General features: G+C 37.3%; 1 pseudogene across 1 annotated transcript in view; it reads left to right on the forward strand.

Moving 5' to 3' along the window:
• LOC102859000 overlaps window positions 1-13,240 on the forward strand; it is a 221,142-nt pseudogene that overhangs the window by 132,325 nt on the left and 75,577 nt on the right. The gene's annotated exons all lie outside the window — the stretch shown is intronic.

Consider the following 13,240-nt stretch of genomic DNA (forward strand, 5'->3'; position numbering starts at 1 on the left):
CTCTTTGATCTAAGTCTCCATTTGTGCCTCAGTTCTTATTCTCTCATGGTATATTCCAACCAGTGGAATAGCCAGATCATATGGAATTTCTCTGTTCAACTTTCTGAAGAAACGCCAAACTGTCTTCCAGAGTGGTTGTACCATTTTACAATCCCACCAACAATGTATAAGAGTTCCTATCTCTTCACATTCTCTCCAGCATTTATTACTTGCTGCCCTGTTAATCTTTGCCACTGCTACTGGAGTGGAGATGGTATCTCATTGTGTTTTTCATTTGCATCTTTCTTATTGCCAGTGATTTGGAGCATTTCTTTGTGTCTTTGTTGGCCATCTAAATATCTTCCTCTGAAAATTCTTTTCATGTTTTTTGCCCATTTTGTAATTGTGACATCAGTCTTTTTCTTCTGGAGGCCCTGTAGGATTCTGTAAACTTTTTATATGATACCTTTGTCTGAAATGGTATTGCCAAATGTTTGTTTCCAGTCGGTAGGCTTTCTTTTCACCCTAGTAGGAAAAGTTATTAATTAGCAAAGAAATTTAATCTTTAGAAAGTCCCATTCATCAATTTTATCCTCTCAAAATTTTGCATTTTGGGCTGTATTTTTCAGTCTCTTTAATTGGCTAAGACTTCTAAGCTTGTTTTCAGTTTGTCTCTGATGACCTTTTTGGTTTTGGGCTTTACTGCTAGGTCTCTGATCTACTTTGAGTTTATTTTTGTGTATGGTTTGAGATGTAGATCCTATCCTGGCTTTTACAGGTAGCAGTGCAGTTTTGCCAACCACATTTGTTGAAGAGGTTGTCTTTTATCCGTTTTACAGGTTTTATTTGCTTGTCGAATATCATTTGACCATAGATAGCTGGGTCCATTTCTGGGTTTTCAGTTTTTTTCCATTGTTCTATGTGCCTGTTATTGTATCAGTACCATGCTGTTTTTGGTTACTACCACTGGTTTTGAGGTCAGGGTGTGCTATGCCTCCAACTTCATTTCTGTTTTTCAGAAGTGCTTTGCTTATTTGAGGTCTCTTTCCTCTCCAAATAAACTTGACAGTTTCCCTTTAGATCTCCTTGAAAAATGAATTTGTTATCTGTATTGGGATTGCATTGAACATGCAGATTGCTTTTGGTAGGATTGTCATTTTCACAATATTGAGTCTTTCTGTCCATGAGCAGAGAACATTTTTCCATTGTTTTTTAGGTCTTTTATTCTGATGCCACATTTCTCCCCATAGAACCCAACCTCCTGGATAATCAGTTCTACATATAGATTGAAAAGGTATGGAGATAGGACACATCTCTGGCATACACCCTTCCCAATTTTGAATCATGCAGTGTTTTCTTACTCTGTTCTGATGACTGCCTCCTGGTCCAAGTATAGGTTTTGCATAAGCACAATCAAGTGTTCTGAGATTCCATTCTTCTCAGAGTCACTCACAGTTTGTTGTGATCCACACAGTCAAATGCCATTGCTTAGTCAATGAAACACAGACAGGCATTCCTCTAGTACTCCCTGCTTTCAGCCAAGATCCATCTGACATAAGCTATAATATCCCTAGTACCACAGCCTCTTCTAAACCCAGCCTTCACTTCAGATGGTTCTCTGTTGATGTGTTCTTCTCATCGTTTATGAGTAATCTTCAGCAGAATCTTGGTTACATATGATATCAATGATTGATAATTTCCACACTCTGTCAGATGGCCTTTCTTTGAAATGGGAACAAATACAGATCTCTTCCAGTCAGTGGGCCAGATGGTTGTCCTCCAGATTTCTTGGCACAACTTTGATGAGCACATCCAGGGCATTATCTCTTTGTTGAAATATGTCAGTTGATATGCCATCAATTCTTCTTGCTCATACATTGTTCATGAAATTCTTCTTTATCTGCCAATTCCTTTTGGTACAATTACTCTTTCCATCTTCTTTTAATGCTTCCTGGGTCATTTAATATTCTGCCCAAAGCATCCTTAAATAATACAACTTGAGGTTTGAATTGGTTCTGTAGTTCCTTCACCTTAAGAAATACCGAGTGAGTTCGTTCCCTTTGATTTTCTCACTCCAGCTCTTTTCACATTGCTGAAACTGAGTAGGACTTGAATTTCTTGCTGCAGAAGGTCAAGGACTTGCAGCCTTCTATATGAATTGAAGCTCAATATCAATAAAGCAAAGATTCTCACCACTGGGCCAATTCGTGATAGACAATAAAGCATCATGATAGACAATAAAGAGATTGAGATTTTTAATAGCTTCAGTTTGCTTGGCTCCACAATCACTCTTCATACCAGCAGCCAGAAAAGTAAAAGATACATTGCATTGGGAAAATCTGCTGTCAGAGACCTCTCCAGAGTACTGAAGAGCAACAATGTCAGTCTGGAGACTAAGGTGTGCCTAATCCAAGCCATAGTCTTTGTAATAACTTGCTATGTGTCAGAAATCTGGACAATGACTAGGGGTGATAGAAGGAGAATCGATGCCTTTGAGCTGTTGTACTGGACAAGAGTATTGAATATACCATGGACAGATAGGAGAACAAACAGGTTCATCCTAGAGAGGGTGAGACAGGGCTGCTCCTTGGAGTCAAGGACTCCAAAGCTTCTTCTGATATACTTTAGACATGTTGCAAGGAGGGACCAGTTCTTGGAGAGGGACGTCATGCTTGGGAGAGGGAAGGGACAGCACATGAGTTGAAGACACTAGATGAAATGGATTCTGTTGGCTAGAATTCTGTTAAGAATTTTTGCATCTCCATTCATAAGAGATAATGGTCTGTAGTTTTCTTTCTTGGTAATATCTTTGCCTGGTTTTGGTAGTAGGGTTTCATAGAATGACTATGGGAGTATTCCTCTTTTCCTATTTTTTATATACTTTAAGTAGAATTGGTGATAGCTCCTCCCTGAATGTTTTGTAGAATTCAGCTGTGAAGCCATCTGGTCCAGGACTTTTCTTTCTTTCTTCTTTTTTTAAATTTTTATTAAATTATTAAATTTTATTAATTTTAATGAACATTTACAGAGATATTGGATTTCCATTCATTCATTGTTGCACTATTTTCTCTAGCCCCCCCACCCGTTCGTTCCTCTTTTTTCCCCCCCTTGAAAGACTAATTGTCCCATTGCCACAGTGCTTGTCAAAGCCAGTTCTGATTAATCTCCTTTGTCAGTGTATTCTTTGCCATTCCCTATCACTCCTCCCTGAGAGACTTCACCCTGATTCATAAGGAAACGGGGACGGTATACTCTCTTAGCTACTTCCTGCTGAAAAGGGACGCTGTAGGTTTCAGGGTGAAGATCTGCTCTCACTACTCTGAAGGGCCTCTTTGGCAATAGGAAACACGTAGACTGTTGTGGAGATTGATTTTGGAATTTAGATGCACTGTAGGACTTTTCTTGTGGAGAAGTCTTTTTATGACCTTTTCGGTTATTTTGTGATGAATCTGTTCCAGTGTTCAACATCTGTCCATGTCAGTCTGTGTGGGACGTGCGTGTCAAGGAATTTGTCCGTTTCTTCTAGGTTTTCAAATTTATCAAGAGTATAGCTTTTCCTAGATTTTTAATATTAAATATTTTGTCTTTTTCTGTTGTGATGTCACCTCTCATTTCTTAATTGAGTTATTTGTGTCTTCTGGTTTTTTTATCAACTTTTATCAGTGGTTTGTCAATTTTATTGACCCTTTCATTTCTTCTTGATGCTGTAGGATTAGATTATATTTGATGGTATTGAGTTTGATCATTGATTTTGTTTCTTTTTTCCTTTTTTTTTTATGTGTGTGCCTCTTGTTAAGAACTGACCCTGAGGACTGCCTTAGCTGCATCCTAGAGGCTTTGGTATGTTGTATTTTTATTTTCATTTGTTTCATGGAACTCTTATATTTCATTCTTTTTTTTTTTTCATAACTCAATTATGTTCTAGCAGAGAGTTTTTTAGCTTCCACATGGAATTTTGTAAGTTTTACCTTCTTGTGGTTACTTTCTACTTTTATGGCATTGTGATCTGAGAAGATACTTTGTATTATTTCAGTGTTCCTTAATTTGTTGAGACTTGCTTTGGTTCCTAGTATATGATTGATTCTGGAAACTGTACCATGTGCACTTGATAAAAAAGTGAATTGAGTTTTATTTGTTTGCAGTACCTTGAATATATCCACAAGGTTGAATTGGCTGATTGTATAATTTAGATCTTCTCATCTGTGTTGAATTTCCTTTGGCTTGATCTGTCCTTTGATGATAGTGGTATGTTGAAGTCTCCTACCACTGTTATGTTGCTATCAATTTCTTTCTTCAATTCTGTTAACCATTGTTCTGTGTATTTTGCAGGTCCATTATTTGGTGCATAAATATTGACCAATCAGTGTGTAATGCTGTTCCTTTTCTCTGATGGTGTTTTTCATCCTGAAGTCTATTTTATCAGAGATTAGTATTGCCACTCCTACTTTTTTGTGATTATTATTTGCTTGGTATATATTTTTCCAGCCTTTGATTTTGAATCTGTCTTTCTCTTCCTTTTTTTTTTTGATACTTCTTCTGTAGGCAACATATTATTGGCCTTTGTTTTGTTATCCATTCGGCACCTATTTTTCTTTTAAATGGTGCCTTTAATCTCTTCACATTATGTGTGATTATTTTCAAGCCAGGTTTTAGCATTGCCATTATGCTGTATTTCTTTTTCTGTTGTTTCTTGTTACTATGGTCCATCCCCTTTTTGTTGGTGTCTCAATGTGAAGGACTTCACTTAAAATTTTTTGTAGTGTTTTTCTTGTTTTCACATATTCTTAAGTTCCTTCCTTGCTGCAAAGAATCTAATTTCTCTTTGATATTTGATAGAAAGCTTTGCTGAGTATAAGATCTTTGGCTAGCAGTTGTTTTCTTTCAAATTTCTGTATATGCTGTCCCATTGTCTTCTAGTTTACATGGTTTCTGCTGACAAATCAGAATTTGTTTTCCCTTTGTAGGTGGTCTCTTTGCTTTTCTCTTACTTTTAGTATTCTATCCATATGTTTTAATTTAGAGAATTTTACTATGATATGTTGTGGTGTTTTTATTTTTGGGTCTAGTCTTTTTGGTGTTCATTCTGCTCCTTGAATGTGGATTTCCCCATTCTTCATAATACCTGGAATGTTTTATTTTAGTACTTTGCCCACAATTTTTCCAGTGACTTTCCTATCACTCCCTTGTTCTGAAATTCCAGTCATTGTTCCTTTTGATGTCATCCCATGTAATTCTAATGCTTCCTTCATTTTCTTTACATTTCTCTCTGGTTTTTCTTCTAGTATGGCATCCACTTCCTAAACAACATGCCTCCAGAAACTCTATGAACTTTGATAAATGTTGATAGTTGTAGAAAGGCTTCAGACCTTTTGTTCATAGGGTCACTATGAGTCATGCTCCACTGGAAAGCAATCAACAACGTTTCCATTGAGGCTCTTCCAGCTCACTGATTTCTTTGTTCTGGTTTTTTTTTTGTTGTTGTTGTTTGTTTTCTGGGTTTTTTTTTTTTAGTTCTATTTTTTCCCCCCACAAGTGTGTTGGACATCTCTGTCTAAATATTCTGGATTGCATTTTCATGCTTTCCTGTTATTTCAAGTATTGTGTTGGCTGTACCCTTTCTGTCTTATGATTTTTTTTAAGTTCACATACCTCTTTATCTATATTATCAGTATTTTTTTCCGTTTTTTGCATTTTTTCCATAGCTTTTCAAACTACTCCTCAGTATATTTCTTCTGATTCACTGTGACTGGGATATTTGCTTCCATCATTTACATCTTCTTCTGTAGCAATTCAAATAACTTCATTCACATCAACACATTTCTTCTTGTTTTCTCTGGGTATTCAGTGGGTCTGTTTTTTTAGGAGAAGAGATATTTTATTTTTGCATGATGATTGAGGCGACTGCGGCTTTGTTGACATTGTGTGAGTCTTTTCTTAGTAGATGTTAGGTTGTTGTTAATATAGAATGTCTCAGGGTATGACAATATTATATGATGGCCCTAGATATTGTTTCACCCCTCTCTGTTTTTTCCAACATAGGATCATTGTTACCATGTAGAAACCGCTACTCCACCAGATCTATTCTGCTTGAGGTTTAGAAGTCTCATGTGATGTAGCTAGACAGCAGTGTTCAAGGCCTAGTACCTCTTCTCTCTACTCTGAGACAGTTCAGTAGCACATTCTTGAGTTCATTCTTGTACTAATTGCAGGTGATGTCTTAACAAGATTTTGGATACTGGTGATCCTCTTTGTTGCCACAAATGACGACAAAATGTGTTTCTAAACACGGTTGTCAATTTAAAAGTGTGCGGCAACATGTTAACCTGTGAAAGGAAGTGGAGGAATATGGCAGCAGGGGGTGGAGTTGGACACTAGGCATTCCCCAGTCCAATGCAGGTGGTCTCGTCTCTCTACGGGGCTCCATCCCATCCAGGGAGGTGGGGAGGTGGCAGCGAGGTATAAACCATTCCCTTACCTGTGAAAGGTTTGTTGTTGTTGTTATGGTTATGTGCCGTCGAGTCATTTGAGACTCATAATGACCCTATGTACAACAGCCCTAAACCGTGCTCTATCCTGTGCCAATCTCATTGCCTCTGACAAACCCATCCCGAGTACCCCAGTCACTGAATCAATCCACCTCATAGAGGGTCTTCCCCTCCTGCGCTGTCCCTCCACTCTACCCAGCATGATGACCTCTCTAAAGACCTGTCCTTACAACATGTCCAAAGTATGTCAAACGAAGCCCCAGAACCCTTGCCTCCAAGGAGCAGCCTGGTTTAATCCTCTCTACGATGAATCTGTTTGTTTTCTTGGCAGTCCATGGTACATTCAATACTCTTCTCCAGCACCACAGGTCAAAGGCGTCAATTCTCCTTCTATCCTCCCTAGTCATTGTCCAACTCTCTGATGCATAACAAGTGATTGCAAAAACCATGGCCTGTATCAGGCGGACCTTAGTCTCCAGAGAGACACTGTTGCTCTTGAGTATTTTGGAGAGGTCCCTAACCACAGACTTTCCCATCACAATACGTTTTTTGATTTCCTGGCTACTGGTGCCAAGAGTGTTGACCGTGGAGCCGAGCAAACTGAAGCTGTGAACAATCTCAATCTCTTTGCCATCCATCCTGATGCTACCGATTGGTCCAGTGGGGAGAATTTTTGTCTTCTTAACATTGAGCCTCAGTCCATATTGAAGGCTGCAGTCCTTGACCCTCTGCAGTAAGTGCATGAGGTCCTCCTCAGTTTCAGTGAGCAAGGTTGTGTCATCTGCATAACGCAGATTGTTGATAGATCGTCCACCAATGCTAATGCCACGCCTCTTCTCATAGAGCCCCGCCTCTCGGATAATCTGCTCTGCATACAGGTTGAAAAGGTATGGAGACAGGACACATCCCTAACGTACACCCTTCCCAATTTTGAAGCATGCAGTGTTGCCCTGCTCTGTTCTGATGACTGCCTCTTGGTCCAAGTATAGGTTTCGCATTAGCACGATTAGGAGACTGAGGAATATGGTGGTGGGAAGTTGGTGATGGGTGTTCCTCTGGACAAGGGAGAAGAGTTGGTCTCTCTGCGGGGCTCCACCTCAGCCTGGAAGCTGGAGGTGAGGTTTGGCCATGGCCACTCCCCAGTCCAAGTGGAGTGGACTTAACTCTCTGTGGGGCTCTGTTCCATCCCTGGAGCTCGGGAGGGCTAAGAAGGTGATGTAAATCTGTCCTTAGATTCCTGCCTGCCTGCCTGCCTTCCCTCCCTCCCTCCCTCCCTCATTTCCTTCCATTCGCAAAATTCGAGTACATTATTTTGAAGGACAATTTTTTTTTCTGGAACACTTCTCGCTGATCTTCTCTGTATCGTTCCAATTTTAGTATATGTGCTGCCGAAGCGAGCACAGGACAAATTTTTTTATGACAGTTTGTCCCTTTAATTTTATCAATTGAAGATTTTTTGTGAACTATTAGTCATTTGACTATCAATATAGATCAGAATTGAGATGTTATAATCCCATGTATAATTTCAGCATTAGGAAAACACTAAAATTGCAATAAGTTAGTAATCTTCTTTCATTTTTATAAATATAGATTATAGAACCTAGATATTGTAGTAAATGTTTGAAAGTATATATTTTGTTTTACAGCAACAACAATTATTCATATAATATGACTCAATATAGATCAGAATTGAGATTTTATATCCCATGTATAATCTCAACATTGGAACAAAACACTAACATTACATTAAATTAGTCATCTTTTCTTTTTTATAAATATAGATCATAGAACCTAGAAACATTTCAGTAAATGTTTGAAAGTATATGTTTTATTTATTTATTTAGTTTGAAAGTATATGTTTTGCTTTAGGAATATTGATAGCACATTTGCTAATGCATTGTTTGTTGCATATAAAATTTAATGACACAAGTTGCTTTAATCCTTTGCCAACATCAAATATGTTGCTACATTTACTATTGCCATAGTAGAAACTCAGTGCTTCCTAAATGTTAAATCCTCCTACTCCCTGGCAGTAATAAACTGGGGTTTCTATTCATTTGTATAATACCTATTTTACATGTAAGAAACTGTATAGTATAGAAACCTCAGAGCTTCATACATAGCCAGAGCCTGAGTTCACCTTTTGCCCCTCTATCTCAGCATCGGAAACCCTGAAGCATGGCACAACAGCAGGACTTTGAGACCACCTTGTTCTCTCCCAAATCAGCAGTGAGATGAAAATGGAAGAGCAGAGACACTAAGTCACAAACAACAGTCTTGGAGCAGAAGCTCAGGTGCAATAACCTTTACCTAGTATTGCCTCGGAAAAAATCCTTTCCTGAAACTTATACATGGGATTTGGACTTAAATCCTCCTAAATGTGAGAAAAGAGTAAATCAAAGATGTGTCCTGGCTCCATATAAAAGTCTTCTTTCTGCCTGACTTACTTTATTTAGTATGTTTTCAAGATTTTTTTCATGTTGTAGCATGTATCAAGACTTAACTTTACTCTATCCTTGAGTTATATTCTGTTGATACTTATACTATTTTGTTTGTCTGTCCATCTATTCATGGAAGGAGGAGTGGCATCACTTCCATAATAGCTTGCCTCCGGAAACCCTATGAACCTGGAGAGAGGATGAAAGGCACCCAAGCATCGAGGACTCTTCTTCATAGGGTCGCTATGAGTCACCTGCGACTCGATGGCGCTTAACAACAACAACATCCATCTATTAGTGGATATTTAGATTACTTGCCTCGTTTTGTTGATGGTATAGTACTGCATGAACATTAGGTTACATGCGTGTCTATGCTACTTCTTTCAAGTGTTTGGGACACATATATACATCTAGAAGTTGAATTGCCGAGTAATATGATAGGCTTGTATTTAACTTTTTGATGTACTGCTGAATTACGTTCCATAATGGCTATATCATTTTTCTGTTGTTTGTTTCTACTAGTATTTATTGAAAGCAGGATAACAGCTTGCCTCTGGAAACCCTATGAACCTGGAGAAAGGACAAAAGTTATACACGTGTCCAGGACTTTTGTTCGTAGGGTTGCCTATGACTCAGTGGCACTTAACAACAACAACCACCACCAGTATTTGCGTTTTCTTGACTATCCAAAGGCATGTATAGATCATACATGATTGTATAGATCATAACAAGAAATAGTTAACAGTGAGAAGAATGTTAATTATGCTTACATGAAAGAGGTTGTTGTCGGGATGTAGTTAGGAAACACTGCATGGTTTTAAAATAAGAAAGGTTTGTATCATAGTTGTATCCTTTCTCCATAATTATTGAATCTGGATGCTGAGAAAATGATTCAAGAAGCTGGACTTCATGAAGAAGAGTGTGGTATTAGATTTGGAGGAAGTTTGATCAGTAACCTGTGTTAGGCAGATAACACAACCTTGCTTGCTGAAATCAAGGAAGATCTGAGGTGCTTGCTGACAGAGTTCAGATCTTTTGTTCATAGGGTTGCTATAAGTCATATTAGACTTAATGGCATATAATATGAACAACATCATCACCTAAAAGGAGCTCTGAGAATTTTCATTTTCTCGATTGTTGAGCTTCAATCCATATTGAAGACTGCAGTCCTTGACCTTCTGCAGCAAATGCCACAGTTCCTCTTCAGTTTTGGAAAGCAAAATGGTGTCATCTGCATAACACAAGTTATTGATGAGTCTTCCTCCAATCCTGATACCACATTTCTCTTCATAGAGCCCAGCCTTCCAGATGTTCTGCTCTGCATATAGATTGAAAAGGTATAGAGATAGTATGTATCCATGGCATACACCTATACTGTTTTTTAATTGTTCAGTGTTTCCTTGCTCTATTTTGACACCTACCTCCTGGTGCAAGTATAGGTTTCTTATAAGCACAATCAAATGTGCTTCTCATTCTCAGTAAAGTGGGATTCTCATTCTTCTCAGAGTTGGCTGCAGTTTGTTGTGATACACACAGTCCAATGCCCATGTAGTCAATGAAACACACATATTGTAGAGTTCTTCCAAGCTTTTCTTTAATGAAGTTCATAGAGCTTGGTTTTAGTCCTAGGTTCATAATCCCCCTTGAGTTGGTTTCTGTGTATCGATCTTGCTTGAGTTTTCTGCAGATAGTGTTCCAATTTTACCACCATCATTTGTTAAAAAGGCTGTTGTTTCCCCACTTAACTCTTCTTGTCAAAAATCAGTGGACCATGGGCTCATTTTCAGATTCTCAATTCTATTCCATTGATCTAAGTGTTTGTCATTGTACCAGTAACATGCTGTCTTGACCACCATGGCAGTGTAGTAGGATTTGAAATCAGGGAGTGAAATGCCTCCTACCTTGTTTCTCTTTTGAAGGAGTGCTTTGTTTATTCAGTGCTTTTTCCATTCCAAATGGAACTGAAGATTGTCTTTTCCATCTCGTTGAAGAATGGGATTGGTATTTGTATTGGGATTACAGTGAATGTGTAAATTGCCTTTGGTAGTATTGGCATTTTCACAATATTGAGTGTTCCTATCCATGAGCAAGGGGTATTCTTCCACTTCTCCAGGTCTCTTTTTGTTTCTTGCAGTAAAGTTTTGTAATTTTCTTTGAATAGATCCTTTGTGCTTCTGGTTAGATTTACTCCCAAGTATTTAATCTTGTGATTAACTATTGTGAAGGGTATTGTTTTTCTTAGCTCTAGTTCTGTATTCTCTTTGTAGAGAAATCCAACTGATTTTTATATGTTGATCTTGTATCCTGTGACCTTTGCTGAATTGGTCAACTATGTCCAGTAATTTTCTTGCTGAATCTTTAGGATTTTCTATGTATACTATCATATCATCTGCATATAGAGATAATTTTACCCTTTCTCTGCCAATTTGGATACCTCTTATTTCCTTCTCTTATTGCTATCACTAAGACTTCCAGTTCAATATTGAAGAAGAGAGGTGATAGTGGGCATCATTGCCTGGTTCCTATTTTTAAAGGGAATGCTTTTAACTTCTCTCCATTGATAACAATGTTGGCTCTCAGGTTTGCATATATACTTTTTACTGTGTTGAAGAAATTCCCTGTAATCCTAGTTCATTGAGTATTTTAGTCAGAAAAGGGTGCTGGATTTTGTCAAAAGCCTTTTCGGCATCAATTGATAGGATCATATGATTCTTGTTCTTTGCTTTGTTAATGTGATGAATTTCATTAATTGTTTTCCTTATGTTGAACCATCCTTGCATACCTGTTATGAATCCCACTTGGTAATGGTGAATTCTTTGATGTGTCGTTGGATTCTATTGGCCAGTATTTTAGCCAGGATTTTTGCATCTATGTTTATGAGAGATACTGGCCTATAGTTTTCTATTTTGGTAGTGTCCTTCCCTGGCTTTAGTATCAATATGTTTGCTTCATAGAATGAGTCTGGGAGAATTCCATCTTTGTCTACTTTCTGAAATAGTTTATGTAGAATTGGTGACAGATTATCTCTGAATGTTTGGTAAGATTCACTTGTAAAACTATCTGGTCCAGGGCTTTTTTTGGCCAGAAGGTTTTTAATTACCTTTTCAATGTCTTCTTTTGTAATGGGTCTGTTCAGGTGTTCAATTTCAATTTGTGTGAGTTTGGGCAGGTTGTTCATTTCTAAATATTTGTTCATTTTCTCTAGGTTTTTACATTTGTTTAGGTTTAATTTTTAGTAATATTCTAATGTTAGTGTTTTTATTTTGGTTGATTCTTTTGTGATGTTGCCTAATTCATCTCTTATTCGGATTATTTGTGTCTTTTTCTTTTTTTCTTTTGTTAGCTTTGCTAGGGTTTGTCAATTTTATTGACATTTTCAAAGAACCAACTCTTAAGTTTTATTGATGGTTTTAATTATTTTTCAGTTTTCTATTTCATTTATTTCTGCTCTAATTATAATTTCAGTTTTTAGAGGGTATCAGGTTTTCTTGCTGTTCTTTTTCACTTTGTTGGAGGTATTGGGTTAGAGAATCAGTGGTAATTTTTTCCTGCCTTTTGATGTGTTTGCTTATTACTATAAATTTACCTCTGATTACGGTTTTGGCTACTTCCTAGAGGATTTTGTTAAGTGTTATTTTCATTGTCATTTGTTTATAGAAACTTTTTAATTTCACTTTTTATTTCTTTTAGTACCCAGTTATGTTGTTCAGCTTCCAAATGTATGGATTTTTCACCTTTATTTTCTTATTACTAATTTCTAATTTTATAGCCTTGTTCTCTGAGAAGATACTTTGTATTATTTCTATGTTGTTGAATTTATTGATGCTTGTCATGTAACCTAAAATGTGATCTAGTCTGGAGAATGTTCCATGCATATTGGAGAAGAAGGTATATTGTGCTTTTTTGGGGGGTGTATTAGCCTCTAAACATCTATAAGATTGAATTGGTTTAGTGTGTGGTTTAATTCTTCAGTATCATTCTTGAGTTTATTTCTGGTAATTCTGTCTTTTCTTGAGAGTAGTGTATTGAACTCTCCATGTACTGTAGCAGTGTTGTCGATTTCCTTTTTCAGTTTTCTTAATGTTTGTTGTATATATTTTGAAGGTCTTTGGTGCTTAGATACTTGGTATTATTATGTCCTTTTGTTCTTTTGACCCTTTAAGCATTATGTAGTGACCTTCTTTGTCCTTTGTGATGGTTTTTGCATTGAAGTTTATTTTATTGGAGGTTAATATCGCTGCTCCTGCTTTTTTTCTGATTACCATTTGCTTGGTATATTTTTTCCACCTTTTTATTTTTAATCTTTCTTTATCTTCACTTTTTAAGTGTGTCTTTTGT

Source organism: Elephantulus edwardii, unplaced genomic scaffold (assembly GCF_000299155.1).
Source record: "Elephantulus edwardii isolate Elephantulus edwardi_28Jun2011 unplaced genomic scaffold, EleEdw1.0 scaffold00305, whole genome shotgun sequence".
NCBI classification, from domain to species: domain Eukaryota; kingdom Metazoa; phylum Chordata; class Mammalia; order Macroscelidea; family Macroscelididae; genus Elephantulus; species Elephantulus edwardii.